This window comes from Rhincodon typus, chromosome 15, assembly GCF_021869965.1.
Source record: "Rhincodon typus isolate 14 chromosome 15, sRhiTyp1.1, whole genome shotgun sequence".
In the NCBI taxonomy this organism is placed as follows: Eukaryota; Metazoa; Chordata; class Chondrichthyes; order Orectolobiformes; family Rhincodontidae; genus Rhincodon; species Rhincodon typus.
In genome coordinates this window covers 43433120-43450647 of record NC_063346.1, presented here as the reverse complement: position 1 = coordinate 43450647, position 17528 = coordinate 43433120, and positions in this window count along the sequence as shown.

Below are 17528 nucleotides of genomic sequence, written 5' to 3'. Positions count from 1 at the left end.
ACCCTTATGAAGTACTGACTCAGGTTCAACTCGAGTACTGTCTCCAGTTGTAGACATAAGAACATAAGAACTAGGAGCAGGAGTAGGCCATCTGGTCCCTCGAGCCTGCCCCGCCATTCAATAAGATCATGGCTGATCTTTGAGACTCAGCTCCACTTACCCACCGACTCACCATAACCCTTAATTCCTTTACTGTTCAAAAATTTATCTAGCCTTGCCTTAAAAACATTCAGCGAGGTAGCTTCAACCGCTTCACTGGGCAGGGAATTCCACAGATTCACAACCCTTTGGGTGAAGAGGTTCCTCCTGACCTGAGTCCTACATCTGCTTCCCTTTATTTTGAGGCAATGCCCCCTAGTCCTAGTTTCACCTGCTAGTGGAAACAACCTCCATTCATTCTTATCTATTCCCTTCATATGTTTCTATAAGATCTCCCCTCATTCTTCTGAATTCCAATGAGTATAATCCCAGTCTACTCAGTCTCTCCTCATAATCCAACCCTCTCAACTCTGGAATCAACCGAGTGAATCTCCTCTGCACTCCCTCCAGTGCTAGTATATCTCTTCTCAAGTAAGGAGACCAAAACTGCACACAGTACTCCAGGTGTGGCCTCACCAGGACCCTATACAGCTGCAGCAAAGCCTTCCTGTTTTTAAACTCTATCCCTCGAGCAATGGCAGACAAAATTCCATTTGCCTTTATAATTACCTGCTGCACCTGCAATCCCACCTTCAGCGACTCATGCACAAGGACACCCAAGTCCCTTTGCACAGCAGCATGCTGCAATTTTTGACCATTTAAAACATAGTCAATTTTGCTGTTATTCCTACCAAAATGGATGACCTCACACTAATCAACATTGTACTCCATCTGGCAGACCTTTGCCCACTCACTTAGACTATCTATATCCCTCTGCAGACTTTCAGTGTCTTCTGCACACTTTGCTCTACCACTCACCTTAGTGTCATCTGCAAATTTTGACACACCACACTTAGTCCCCAACTCCAAATCATCTATGTAAATTGTAAACAATTGAGGTCCCAACACTGATCCCTGAGGCACACCACTAGCCACTGACTGCCAACCCAGAAAAACACCCATTTACTCCTACTCTTTGCTTTCTACTGGTCAACCAATCCTCTATCCATGCCAAGACATTACCTGTAATACCGTGCAACTTTATCTTATGTAGCAGTCTTTGGTGTGGCACCTTGTCAAATGCCTTCTGGAAATCCAGATACACTACATCCACAGTTCCCCATTGTCCACCATGCAAGTAATGTCCTCAAAGAATTCCACCAAATTAGTTAAACATGACCTACCCTTCACGAACCCATGCTGGGTGTTCCCAATGGGACAATTTATATCCAGATGTCTTGCTATTTCTTCCTTAAATGATAGATTCAAGCATTTTCCCCACTACCAAAGTTAAGCTAACTGGCCTATAGTTACCTGCTTTTTGTCTACTTCCTTTTTTAAACAGTGGGGTCACATTGGCTGTTTTCCAATCTGCGGGAACCACCCCAGAGTCCAGTGAATTTTGGTAAATAATTACTAGTGCATTTGCTATTTCCCCCTTCACCTCTTTTAGTACCCTGGGATGCATTTCATCAGGGCCAGGAGACTTGTCTACCTTTAGCCCCATTAGCTTGCCCAGCACTGCCTCCTTAGTGATAATGATAGTTTCTAGGTCCTCACCTGCTATAACCTCCTTGCTATTAGTTTTCGGCATGTTATTTGTGTCTTCCACTGTGAAGACCGACACGAAATAACTGTTTAATGTCTTGGCTATTTCCTCATTCCCAGTTATTAAATTGGCCTTCTCATCCTCTAAAGGACCAATGTTTACCTTCGCCACTTTTTTATGATTTACATATTTATAGAAACTTTTGCTGCCTGTTTTTATATTCTGAGCTAGTTTACTCTCATAATCTATCTTACTTTTCTTTATAACTTTTTTTGTGGCTTTCTGTTGGCCTTTAAAGATTTCCCAGTCTACTAGTTTCCCACTAATCTTTGCTTTTTTGTATGTGTGTTTTTTCAATCTGATACTTTCCTTTATTTCCTTAGACATCCATGGCTGGCTCTCTCTTTTCCTACAGTTCTTCCTTATCACTGGAATATACTTCTGCTGAGCACTGTGAAAAATTGTTTTGAAAGTCCTCCACTGTTCCTCAATTGACCCACCGTAAAATTTTTGCTCCCATTCAACCTTAGCTAACTCCTTCCTCATTCCTTCATAGTCTCCTTTGTTTAAGCACAGGACACAGGTACTGGATTTAACTTTCTCACGCTCCATCTGTATTTTAAATTCGACCATACTGTGATCGCTCCTTCCGAGAGGATCCCTAACTGTGAGATCATTGATTATTCCTGTCTCATTACACAGGACTAGATCTAGGATAGCTTGCTCCCTCGTAGGTTCCATTACATATTGTTCAAGGAAATTATTGCGGATGCATTCTATGAACCCCTCCTCAAGGCTGCCATGACCAACCTGGTTTGACCAAATCGATATGTAGATTAAAATCCCCCATGATAATTGCTGTACCATTTTTACATGCATTAGCTATTTCAATGTTTATTGCCCGCCCCACCACAATGTCGTTATTTGGTGGCCTATAGACCACACCTATCAGTGACTTCTTCTCCCTGCTATTCCTAATTTCCACGCAAATGGATTCAACGTTTTGTTCAGTAGAACCTATATCATCTCTCACGACTGCTCTGATATCATCCTTAAAAATCAGAGCAACACCACCTCCCTTACCTTCCTGTCTGTCCTTCCGAACAGTTTGATACCCCTGGATATTTAACTCCCAGTCATGACCATCCTGTAACCATGGCTCTGTAATGGCCACTAAATCATACCCCTTTGCCATGATTTGCACCGTCAACTCATCCACCTTGTTTCGAATGCTCTGAGCATTCAGATAAAGTGCCTTTATGCCAGTTTTTGCACCTTCTTTTTGGGTCCTATTACCTCCATTACTAACAACTCGAGTTCCCCTTCCCTTTAACTTTTTTCCTAATTTTCAATGGAGTTGAAGCTTCCTCGTCACCTGCTAACCTGCTGCTTTGCCTTACATTAATTGTTATTCTCCCTCTAAGCTCACTTCTCCCTTCCCCCCTACTTACTAGTTTAAAGTCCTATTAACCACCCTATTTACCCTTTTCGCCAGAACACTGGACCCGGCCCTGTTCAGGTGGAGTCCATCCCAGCGGTATAGATCCCTCCTGTCCCAGAACTGATGCCAGTGCCCCATGAAAAGGAAACCCTCTTTCCCACACCACTCTTTTAGCCACGTGTTTACTTCCCTGATCTTCGCCTCCCTGTGACAATTTGCACGTGGCTCAGGCAGCAATCCAGAGATTATGACCCTTGAAGACCTGTTTTTTAATTTTGTTCCTAGCTTTTCATAATCCCGAAACAGTTCTTTTTTCCTCATCCTGCCTATGTTGTTGGTACCTACGTGGACCACAACAACTGGATCCTCCCCCTCCCTCTGTAGTATCCTCTCAAGCCGGTCAGAGATGTCTCGCACCCTGGAACCGGGCAAGCAACACACCATGCGGGATTCTCTATCCTGTCGCAAAGGATACTGTCTATACCCCTAGACACCAGACTTTAGGAAAGAAGTGAATGAGCTTTTGAAACTGTGCAGAAAAGATTCATGAGAATTGGCTTAGGGTTGAGGCACTTTGGTTATGTGGATAGATTGGAACAATTAGAGTTGCTCTTCAGCAAAGATATGTTGAAAAGGAGATTTGATGAGGATGTTGAATAATATGAGAAGTCTGGAGAGAGTAGATAGGAAGAAACGCTTATGGGAAGAAAGAACGAGAAGAACTAGAAGACCAACTTAAAGGGACTGACAAAAGAACCAAGAGATGCCATGAGGGAAAATTTTGTTTTAAAAAATAAAACAGCAAACCGTTTTGGTTCGAATATATGACCCAGCGTTGTGGAGACAAATGCAATTAAATGTTCTCAAAAAAGAAACTGTGTAAGTACTTGAAAAGAAAAGAAAATTGTAATACTATGGAAGAGTGCTGGGGGAATGGGGCTAGTTGAAATAATACTGCAGACAGCCAGCATAGAAAGAGGTAAAAATATCTTTCCTTGTGCTTTGATTATTCTGTGATTTTTGTGACCTGTTTTAATTGTACTTAAACAAATACAGTAACAGGAAAAATAAAAGATTATTTTTAAGAAATTTGTGTTAGGAAATAACTAATTGACCAGTTTGATCTTTGCAAAATATTAAATATATGTTATTCCAAATCAATAGACAAGTATCTGAAATGCTATTTAAGAAAGAAAATTTCTAAAATGAAATCCCTTTCATAGCATGAAGAAGAAATAAGTGATTTCCTCACTAATTAGGAAGGAATGCTTTGCCTTAAGTTGCTTACATTACTGAATTTATAAAGTTAGAAATAAATATAAACAATTGAAATTCAGTGGTAATGAGAACTTTTTCCAGAGGTAAAAAATAGACAGATAGATACATATAAAAACAAATCAAGTAATGTGCAACAATTTACAACATCAGAATGAAGTAGCAGGTGAAAAGTTATTCTAATGCCCAGTTACTATAAACATTGAGCAGATTTATTTAGTTTTTAAATTTACCTTGTCAGTATCGACACCATGAAAGAGAAAACAGTCTGACCACAGGATAATGACCACAATAAATGGGTTGCAAAAGGGGCTGAATATATTGACATTACAGATAATGACCACACAGAAAATGACAATAGATGCATTTAGTACTTTCAATGGTTTTCAATAGAAAAGACAGAAATAAAATTAAGGAAGAGAAATAAGGAAAGTGAAAGATTTGTATTGCATGTACCCAAAATGCTTTACAGCCAATTAAGTACTTTGCAAATGCTGTCACTCTTGTAATATTGGGAAATGCAACAGTCAATTTGTACATAGCAAGCTCCTACAAACTGCAAAGCATAATAGCCCAGATTTTGCTGTGAGTGGTACTGTCCACTGGATTTACACTTGACCAGAAAGCATCTGACACTTTGCACAGCAGGGTATGGTCAATCAAAGATTCAAATGGCACAACACCCTCCCCAGAGCACCTGCTGCACTGGTGAACAGGGTAAGCACAGTATAGCTTGTAGCCACAGACTGAGTAATTGCTGGCTCACTGTTCCAGCCAGTCCACTAAGTGTCAAATCAGCTACTGAAGGTAAGAATAAAAGAGAGGGAAAGCATAATGAGAAAAAAAAGTCTTTTTAAATCTCTAACATTACTTAAAATGAGACTTTACAATACAATTTTCGATTCAAATTTAGAGGTGTCTTGAAGAAAATAACAAATACAATACTATTAAAAAGTGCTCTTAGACCAGAATGGATAAACTCTATTTGGAAGATTTATTCTGTATCTATGATAAACACAAAAACTTCACTCTATCCACTACGTGGGAACTGTGATTCAGAATGAGATGTAATTATAGAAACCTTGGACAACTTGCCAACTTCTGTGTAGCTTCATTTAGTGGTTAGAAATTAGTCTAACTTTCATATAAATAATGAGTAGCGCTCGATTTAGCCTAACTACCATTCTCACAGTCAAATCTGGCACAATTTGCTTCGGTGACAGAAGGCAGACAGCTTCAAAATTTCATCTATTTAAAAAAAAAGCACCTCCAATAGTGAGCACTATCTTAGTCATGCACTGAATTACCAGCCTAGATTATAAAAAAAAGAAAGATTTGTATTTTTATAACACCTTACATAAATCCCAGGGTATGTAAAAAGCTCTTTACAACCAACAGAGTACTTTTAAAATGCAAACACAATTGTAACATAGAAAATATGGCAGCCAATTTACATGCACATTTCCTTACACAACGGTGACAACAATGGACAATTCTTTTTGTGATAATGATTCAACAATATAGCCAAAGATAATCCTGCTCCTCTTCATCAAAAGCATTAATGCTACAAGGCTTTTTATCATGTCTCAAAAGGGCTGATAGGAGTTTAATATCTCATTCAAAAGACAGCATCTTGGATATTATACCACTTAATCAATACTGCAGTGGAGTGTTAAAAACACAGGAAGAGGAGCAGACCATTCACCCCTTCAAACTGTACTGCCATTTAATACAATCACAACTGATTAAACACTTCTAGGCCTTTTATTCACTCCCATCCCTATAACCCTTAATTCCATTTGTCAACTATCTACTAACTCTACTTTAAAATGCATACAGGGAAAGGCTTCCACAGTCCTCTGCGGTACAGAATTCCAAAGATTTACAACCTTTTGATTAAAACAAATTCTCCTCATCTGAGTCCCAAATAACATTTTATTTATTTTAAAATTATGAACCTGCTTTAAGACTCCCCATTGAGAAAATATCTTACCTGCATCAACTCTGTCTATTTCTTCAGGTATTGTGTTGGTTTCAATGAGATCACATCTTATTTCTGAAAACCCCAGATATACACACCCAGTTTGCCCAATCTCTCTTCTTAAGCAAGTCTGGTGAACCTTTGTTGCACTATGTCCATGGGAATAACATCGTTCCTGAGTAAGGAGACCAAAATAGCACACAGTACTCCAGGTACAGCCTAACAAAGCTCCAACATGATTGAAGCAAGACTTCTCTACTCCTGTGCTCAAATGCTCTTGTGATAAAGACTAACATTTCATTCGGCTTTCTAATAATTTGCTGTCCCTTGGTATTAGCCTTCAGTGACTTATTACAAAGACGCCCAGGTCCCTTTGCACACCTACACTCACCATTTAAGGAATATTTGTGCATCTGTTCCTACTACTAAAATGGATAACCTCACATTTTTCCAATGAAATTTCATGTACCATGTTCTTGCCCACTCACTAAGCCTGTCCAAATCCTCCTGAAGTTGCTTTACACCTTCCTCACAACACACACTCCTGCATAGCTTTGTACCACCTGCACATCTGGAAACATTACATTTGATCCCCACATTCAAAGCGTTGGTAAATATTGTGAACAGCTGGGGCCCCAGGCACAATCCTTATAGTACCTCACTAGTCACAGCCTACCAACATGAGAATGACCCATTAATTCCTACCGTTTGTCTGTCAGACAATCTTGAACGCATGCCTATATAATTGCCTGCAATCCCACATGTTTATAATTTTGCTGACTAACCTACTATGGGGAACTTGATCCAAAGCTTTGTGAAAATCCAAGTACACTGCACCCATCGACCCCTCTTTATCAATTTTGTTAGTAACATTGTCAAAAAAACCCAAATTTGTCAAACACCATTTTCCATTTCAAATCTTCTGATACCTGACCACATCATTTTTATCCAGTCATCCATTTATCACATCCTTTATGTTAGATTCTCCCGTTCTTAAATAGTACAGTGACATTTATTAACTTCCAATCTGCAGGAATCATTCCCAAATCAACAGAATTTTGGAAGTGATCATGAATGCATGGATTCTGTCTACAGTCTATATCCCAGAGTAGCTTTCAAGTCTTGGGCACTTAAACTGTCATCCCCATTAATTTCTGCAGTATAACTTTTACACTAATATTAGCTTCCTTCAATTCTTCATACTCACTGGTTACTTGGATATCTAATTTTGGGTAATTCCTTAGTGCAACGATACACAAAGTATTAAATTTACCTTCTCCAACATTCCTCTCTTTTCCATTATAAAATTCCTTTGATTCGGCCTATAACAAACACACATTCATCTTAGCTAAATGTTTTGCTTTTACATACCTGTATAAGTTTTTACAGTCTACTTTTATGTTTTTGCTAGAGCACACTCGTACTCTATTCTTCCCTACCTCATCAATTTCTTGGTTTATTTTGCTATGTTCTGAAAACTTCACAATCATCAGATTTCTGACTATTTCTGGCCACATTTCTAAGCCTTATCCTTTACTCTTTAACTTTTTTTAAAAACAGCTATAATTGACTGACTTTGAGTTATTGCACTTTGAAAGAACATATGGTTGCTTTAAGCCATGTAATAGTTCTTTAAAGGCTGTCCAATCCTAGATACAGTCACGTCTTTTAATGTAGTTTCTAAAACCAGCCCAGTCAATTTGTCTCACATTTTCATAACTTCCCAGTCAAATTTAACACCCTTGCTTCAGATTGAACCACTTCACATTCAAACATAAAATTCTGACATACTGTGCTCACTTTCCTACTTTCTGTAACAAACTTTGCTTTCTTCCGATTTGGGTAAACGCTTGCTAGTTAACCAAACAGCACTAACCTGAAAACTAGTCCCAATTACTCAGAAATCTGATAGCCTCGCTGCACCCCCCCGCCTCCATACCAGTTCTCCAGCCACGTGTTCAATCATTTGATCTTCTTGTTCTTATGCTCATTGGCATTTGTCACAGTGACAGAGTCATACCAGCACAGAAACAGACCCTTCGGTCCAACCAGTCCATGCCAAACATAATCCCAAACTAAACTAGTCCCACCTGCCTGCTCTTGGCCCATACCTTTCCTATCCACATACTTATCCAAATGTCTTTTAATTGTTCTAATTCTTCCCACATCCATCACTTCCTCAGGAATTTCATTTCACATGTGAACCACCCTGTGTAAAAAAATTTGTCCCCTCATGTCTATTTTAAAATCTCTGTCCTTTCACCTTAAAAATGTGCCCCAGGTCTTGAAATTCCTCAATCCTAGGGAAAAGACAACTACCACTAACTCTACATACACCTCTTGTTATTTTATGAACTTCTGTAAGGTTACCTCTCAACCTCCTTTGCTCCACCTAAAAACGCCCCAACCTATCCAGCCTTTCTTGATAACTGAAGCCTTCCATACCCAGCAACATCCTGATAAATCTCTTCCAAACGCTCTCCAACTTTATATTATCCTTCCTCTAACTGGGCAACCAGAACTGGACACAGTATTCCAGAAGAGGCCTTACCAATGTCCTGTACAACCCTATCATGTCTTCCCAAATCCTATTCTCAAAAGGACTTAGCAATGATGGCAAGCATGCCAAACACCTTTTTAACCACTTTGTTTATATGTGATACAAACTTCAAAGAAGTATGTACCTGCACCCGTAGGTCCCTCTGTTCTACCAACACTTCCCAAGGTCCTACAATTACCTGTATTGAGCCCTGTTCTTGTTTGCTGCACCAAAATGCAACACCTTGCATTTATCTAAATTGAACTCCATCTGCCATTTTTGAGCCCACTGACCCATTTGATTGAGATTCTTTTGTAAGCTTAGAAAACATTCACTGTCTACTATACCACCAATTTGGAGTCATCTGCAAACTTACTAACCACACCTTCTATATTCTCAGTCAAATCATTTACATAAAAATGACAATCGAAACTGAACCCAGAACTGATCTGTGTGGAATCAGTACCTTATTCCACTATCTACGTTGTTCGTACCAATGTGGACCACAACTTCCGGCTGATTCCCCCTCCTCCAAAAGGACATCCTGCAGCTGCTTTACCAGACCATTGATCCTGGTTGCAGGGAGCTGATATACCATGGTAAAAATCATATTTAATGTCACAAAAACATCTGTCTGATCCTCTGACTATGGAATCCCCTATCATATTGCCCTTTCATTCTTTTATGTATCCTTCAATACAGCAGAGACTCATCTCTGACTGCATTCTGCCAATGAACCATCACCTTCACTAGTTTTCAAAACAGAATATAATTGGCAAGCATAAAAGACTCAGAGGACTCCTGCACCACTTGCCTAGACTGCCTGGTAGTCACCCATTCCCCCTCTGCCTGTACACTTCTAACCTGCAGTGTGACCACCTCTCTATGTGTGCTAACAAAAACAGAAATTGCTGGAGAAACTCAACAAGTCTGGCAGCATCTGTAGAGAGAAAGCAGAGTCAACACTTCAGGTCTTCTTCAGATGCAACTGGTCCTGATGTAGCTGCTCAGCAATTTCACTTTGTGCTTCAGATTTCCATCACCTGCAGTTGGTTTTTTTTATGTTTGGTTTTCCTAATTTGTGCCGTCCACATAATCCCCTGAAACGCAGTTGTGCAACAGTGATTCCATGACTTAAATTTTCCTTCTCCCATCTCTGGGGTGTGACTGTGAATCCACAACTGTCTGACTAGGAGGTGAGTTAACTCTAAAAGGGGAAGGTTAGAATAGCTACCACTGGTTACAGAGACACCTGAAGCAGTCCCACCTGGTCCACTGGAGGTCATTGGGATGGCAGAGGTGGAGATCTCACCCCTTTTCAGCTGCTTTTCGAAGTTACAGGAGTCTTGTTTCTGTTCCTGGTGGGTTTCATCCTCCCTGCCTCGTTTGTTTTTGCCTTTAATGAAGGTGATGATGAACCTGCCCCTCGACATGCCTGACCTGGATGGAGCTCCTCAAACACTGTCAGAACTCAAAGTGAACTTTCCAACTCCACACCACCGCTCTTCAGCCTCCTCCATCATCAACTTCAAACGGGCCAGTTAGTCCCTTCCCCTGCAGGCCTCCCGCTGTGTTACTGCCTCCCGCTCACCGTTACTAACGACATCAAAGACACAGAAGCCGCTCTCCACCTTTACCTGGAGCCCCCATGTACCTGCGGCTCTTCAGCAGGGGCGCATGCGCGGCCTGTGTCACTGAGCCCGCCCCCTACTGGGGGTTGTAGTTCCAGCCGCTGGTGCCTGGACTACAACTCCCAGGAGGCCGCGCTCGCCCCACAGCAGTCAGCGCCCATTGGCTGCGCCGCTCAGGGAGGGAGTTTCAAAGCGTGAATCGGCATGTGGTAGCTCCAGCCCAGTGTAAGCACTTCCTGCAGCTCACTCATAGCCTCTGTGGGATTACTCACTTATCCTATCACCACCACAGCAAGTTACTCTGCTTAGCATTCAACATTTTTGGAGCGCCAAGGTGTTAGTTTAGACATCTATTTAAATCAACAAAGATCTGAAACAAAACCAGAAATTGCTGGAGAAACTCAGCAAAGTCTGGTAGCATCTGCGGTAAAAAGCAGAATTAACGTTTTGAGGCCAGTCACCCTTCTTCAGAGTTGCTCAATTTTAAATAAAAACAAATTCAGCTGACCTTTAAATCTCTGTGCTGCTCTGCTAAATAAGAAATGTAGTCTGTTTTGATGCTAGATTATGAAGCACGGTTCCTTAATAAGCTCACAATCCATTGCTCTTGAATTCAGTGCATTGAATGGTCATATTTAAAGGAATGGTGTGTCCTGCTAAATTCCATTCGAAGGATGTTCTCAAAAGTTTCCATCAGACTAGCACTGTAGCCCTAGAACATCAGAGAAGTACACTAGTGCTATAATATCAGATGAGCACACTAGCGGTACAAAATCAGACCAGCACACTTGCACCATAAGAATAGACCAGCACACTCACACTATAGCATACTAGCACTACAAATTGAGACTAGAGCATTAAAGTTATAGCATCAGATTTGCACAGTCACTGTAACATCTTATAAGTACACTAGCACTGTAATACCAGATGAGCATACTAGCACTACCATGACACACCAGCACCATATCAGTAGATTAACACACTAGCAATACAACATCAGACCAGCACGCTAGCACTATAAGACTAGACTAGCACATTCACACTATAAGATCAGACTGGCACATTAGCACAACAAAATCACACAAGCCACTAGCACTATCTCAACAGACTAGTACTCCAGCACTATAAAATCAGACTAGCAGACAAGCATTTTAAATCAGACAAACACACTGACACTAGAACTAGAGACTAGCCTACTAGCAGCATAACAAGAGATTCAAACACTTCCACAAGATCATTAGACCAGCACAGAAGGACTATAACATCTGAATACTGCACTAGCACTACAAGATCATGCTTGTACACGAGAACTACAACAACAGACTAGAATTCCACCACTACAACATGAGACTAGCACACTGAACTGTAACATTTGACTAGCTCACTAGCACCACAATAACACTTTAGCGTAATAGCACCATAATATCAAGCTATCACACTAGTTTTACAACAACAAACACACTAGCACTATATTATCAGACCAGCACACTAGCACTATAAATTCAGCTTCACACACTAGTACTACAACAGCATAGTAGCACATTAACTCTACAAATTCAGACTAACATACTATCAATATAACATTAAATTAACATAAACGCACACCACCTGTACAGTTTGTATTTAACTCCTCTTGTGTGTTCCTGACAGGGAAATGTCTTTTGACTTCTTTTGATGTAACACATAGGAGATGGTTCAGGATTTTGCATTGTACCTCCTCCTCTGAAGTGTTTCCCTTACATCCCTTGACACCCTTCCAAGTGTGACTTTTCAGCATTTTGTTTGAGGCTGGGGCAAATCCACACAGAAATTTTCCAGACAGTGTCACTGGATTATATTCACAGCCATTTCTGAACTGTACACCTGTTTTAAAAAAGAATTCAACCACTCCTACTGAAAAGTTCAATGTATCTATAAAATATTTCAGGTTACATCAGTTCATCCATACATCAGCAGTAATGACTGTGGAGAGATACGGCAGATATTGAGAAGTAAGTTGCCTTGGTAACTTTTTAATTCAAAGTCGGTGAACTGCACAGCACAGTATCAAAGTGGAGAAAACATCTGAAAATGGTGGAAGCAAAATTGGTAATCTGACAACATGCAAAGTTTAGTATTTTTTATATTATGTTTTAATATTGTTGGGTTGCTGTGTTTAAAATCAAGAACCATTTTGTGAGCTCTACCATAATCTTCATCAAACTTCACAGTGGATCAATAAATTGTTGTCAAGTAGATGCATTACCACCAGAGGGAGCCATATACTTAGCTTTCATTCACTTGTACTATATTTCCACTGGTAAAGACGAAGTATTTTTAAAACATAAATAAATACCCGTAAAATACTGCAGATTCTAGAGGCATGAAATGAGGTTAGAAAGTGATAGAGAAACTCAGCAGGTCTGACAGTATTCATTGGGGTGGGGAGAGTTTGAAGAAACAGAGTTAATGTTTCGAGTCCAATATGTTTCTTCTTTGGAACTGGAGAAGTGAAAATGCAATTTTTATAACTTTCGAGATATGAACATGCAATACAGTAAAATTATTTTATATTTCATAAATGAGGTATGAACTTCCTTTCTTCAAGTTTTTTTGTCCTTGATTTCCCTGTGCCCATGCACCAGCTAGAACCATCTAAAACCTGAATCCGGGTATTACTAATACTGCTTCAGAGATAGCAGGAACTGCAGGTGCTGGAGGATCTGAGATAACAAGGTGTAGAGCTGGATGAACACAGCAGGCCAAGCAACATCAGAGGAGCAGGAAGGCTGACGTTTCCGGCCTAGACCCTTCTTCAGAAATGGGGGAGGGGAAGGGGGTTCTGAAATAAATAGGGAGAGAGGGGGAGGCGGATAGAAGATGGATAGAGAAGATAGGTGGAGAGGAGACAGACAGGTCAAAGAGGCGGGGATGGAGCCAGTAAAGGTGAGTGTAGGTGGGGAGTTAGGGAGGGGATAGGTCAGTCCAGGGAGGACGGACAGGTCAAGGGGGCGGGATGAGGTTAGTAGGTAGGAGACGGGAGGGGCGGGGTGGGGCTTGGGGTGGGAGGAGGGGATAGGTGGGAGGAAGGACAGGTTAGGGAGGCGGGGACGAGCTGGGCTGGTTTTGGGTCTCGGCCCGAAACGTCAGCCTTCCTGCTCCTCTGATGCTGCTTGGCCTGCTTAAACTTGAACGTAGTGGCAACCCTATCATTTTATATCATTCTATTTATGATTAATATATTAATTATAATTCTATATAACTTAATTCGTAGCTGTTTTTAATCTAACAGAGAAGAAAACTGTTTTACAAACTCATACATCAAATCACATTTCTCTTTTTGTTATTCTGATTTGAAATTGCTTTGGAAGCGATTTCTATAATCATAAGTTAATCTTCTGCCTTATATGTTTATCTTAGTTTAAGATTTAACAGGGTAGATTAGTGAAAGAAGATACATGGGTTCTTATGCTAATGATTTGTAATGGCTGAGTCTAAATGGAAAACCATATGTTAAATAAATATTGAAGTACTCTTGTGGTATGAAGAACAGTGCTTTGAAGCCGTGCACTACTGTATAGTATACTCTGAGATTTGGGGACTGCTGACCAATTTGGAGTCCAGTGAAACAAGCAGTGAGTTGGAGGCATTGGATACCCACTCTGACTTTTATGTTGGGAATTGTGGTCATTTAGAGTCATAGTCACTTAGCACAGAAACAGACCCTTCAGTCCAACCAGTCCATGCTGACCATAATCCCAAACTAAATTAGTCCCACCTGCCCACACCTGGTCCATGTTCCCCCCAAATTTTTCCTATTCATGTACTTATCCAAATGTCTTTTAAATTGTAATTGTACACATATCCATCACTGCCTCTGGGAGTACATTCCACACAACAACCACTGTATAAAAAAAACAGCCCCTTGTGTTTTTTTTTAAATCTTCCTCCTCTCACCTTAAAAATATGTCCCCAGTCTTGAAATCCCCCACCCTAGGGAAAAGACCCTTGTGGAGGTTCTTTAAACCTTGAGTACTGAAGCTGTTGAAGGCAGCAGCTCAGCACCACCAGGGGGCAAGTAGAGGGTGGGCAATAAATGCTGACCCAGCCAGCACTGTCCTCATCAAGTGAATGGAACAAAATACTGACAAAGTACATGAGATGAGACAGCGTACCTTATCGGTTCTGGCTCTTCCAAGGAGCAATTTAATTTGTCCCTCTCTCCTGCTCTCTCCCTGTTGTCCTCCAATTCTTTCCCATTTCAAATATCTACCCCACAGCCGAATGCAAGTTACTTTTGGATCTGTTTTCACCACCCTTCCAGGCAGGTCATTTCACTTTGAACTCAAGCTTGAAATGAAAGAATTTGACAGCATCATTGCAGTCTACTGTCTACGTCATTGTCCACCACTCACTGGCAGACCTTGAAGTCAACAGTGAGTATGAGTTTCTATCCGGTGTGTAGGAGAATAGGCAACTGCTTATCAGTGAGGTGTGGTGAGGTACTAAACAGATGGGAATACCTGCAAATTCTCAAAGTCCATCTCAAAGGTCTGTGACAATGTCTATCACATCAAAGCAACCTATAACTAGCTGCTAACATACAGTAAATTACATCTTGTTCACTACAATAAACTATTCCAGTTAAACCAGGAAGTGTTTTCTCTCCTACACTGGACTGAGGAGCCCAGTAGTTTCCTGCATTTAACAAGGATATTAGCAGTAATCTTCATCATGAGCCACAGCCCAAACTGTGAAGTAAGCTGGCATACAAATATAACATCTTCCCCAGACTTGCATTGCTTCAGCTGTAAGGTGGCATGGTAGTACGCACCGCTGCTTCCAAGTTCCAGGGACCTGGGTTCAATTCCAGCCTTGGGTGAGTGTTTTTGTGGAGTTTGCACGTTGTCCTTGTGTCTCCGTGGGTTTCTGTCAGGTGCTCCAGCTTTGTCCCACAGTCCAAAGATGTACAGGTTAGATGGATTGGCTGTGCTAAATTGCCCATTGTGTGCTGGACAGTTGCCCAAGTGTGAAATCAAATCTGGGTCCTTGGCATGGTGAGGCAGCACTGCTAACCACTGAGCCTCTGCAGTTGTTTGGCAGTCGGACTGTAATCAAGTTCAAAACAGATGCAGCCATTCAACAACTCTTCTGCATTTGTTTCACATACCATGCTTTATCTTCTTTTTGCATGCTTTCTTTAAACAAACATAATTGGAATATTATCTAATAGGTTGAATGAAAATTGAAATTCCCACTTCTTTTTCCCAACCAGCAGTTTGCATTTAAGGTGACAAGCCACAACAATGATGCTAATAGTATGGCAGACTCTGGGAAAAAGTGATTGAGGCTTTATAGAATTAAAAAAAGCTTTAGGACATGACTATGTGCCAAACTTCACTCACTTTGGATTTAACAACTTATTTCTCAAGCTTACAAAAACTATTAATTGTTTCAAAGAATATCCTACAAAAGCATTACAGGTCAAGTACATCTGTGAAAAATCAGTACAGATTCAGACAAGTCCAAGAGCAAAGTTACAGGACAATCCATTCTTAATATCAAATACATAACAATGGCTGATCAGGAAAACATTCCGTCGGTATATGTAATCCCACATTTTTTTTCTCTCTTTTTGGCTAATAAATGAACAAGGCACTACAACATTAAAAATGGGCCAGCTGTAACTGTGAAATCTGAATAATAGATATCACAAATTACAAATTTTCTTGGTTACAATCAACGAAATTTAAAGTTCTGAATTCACCCAAATCTTTTTGGGGTGATTTAAACTCATCCACTGCACTTTACCAGCCTTGAAAGCCTTCAGTTCTAACTTTCAATGTTCATAGTTGAGAGCTTTTGCATTTTGGTAGGAAGAATAAAAAGATCATGTCCTTCTTGGAGAATTAATATTCTAAATAGAATTGGGTGTTAATAAGGCTGTAAGACTGTAAATAAAACCACAGGCTTAATTTTTAGAGAAATATGCTGAAAAGCAGAGAAGTTATATTACCTTATGTGGAGACCGTACTTAGAATATAATGGTCATCAAAATACCGAGAGTTTACAATGGCTCAGCAGAAGGTGCAAAATAGATTTATAAGAATGATTCCAAAATAGAGAGATAATAACAATGAGGAAAGGCTGAACAGACTCAGATTTTAATTCCAGAAAAGAGGAAGTCAAGGGGTAACCTAAAAGAGATCTCAACAATTTTGAAGTGGGTTCAATAAGGTAAATGTAGTGACTGTGGGGAGCCTTATGGGGCCTGAACAACATGCGCTATGGTGAGAAATGTGGCAACATTGCACAAGAACTCCAGCGAAGCCTATCTCAATATCAAGAACAGCTCTCTGCACTTTTTAACTAATTTCCTGGTGTGAGACAAGATTCTTTCTCGGTAATGGTGAGTTGCCTACAAGGGGATTATTGCTTGTTAATGAAGTTATTAACTGCACATCTCACCTCACTAATTTGTAGCCTCCTATCTTACCATGCATTCTTTGCTGAGATGCAGAGATTTCTTGACCTGGAAGTCAGAGCAAGTACTTGGCAACTTCAGCTTACCACTTGCTCCAATGACCCCTGTGTTGGACAGTAAGTGCCAACATCTCAAGAATGCTCCATAGGCACCAGCTGTGAGCTCTATGTCCAAGGACATTAACACCCAACATGAGCCACCCTCTAAGAGGCTGCATGGCACAACTCTGATCCAATTCAATACCCTTCTGCATTTTAGTGCTGCACCTCTGGTGCAATGGCAACTATCATTGTAATGTTGCAGTAAGGCCTCATTGCAGTCATGCATGCACCCAGCTCATGGGGTAGACCAAGCTGCATCTCCAGACCGTTCGCTTGCTCTTAATTCACAACTTCTCTCTCTTGTGCCTTGCAGGTACCACCTGTGGAATGTCCCTGCATGGTGAAATGGCCAACTCCACTAGAGTCACCTCCTTGACCTCAGACAGCCAGGATACAGAGATCTCCAAGGA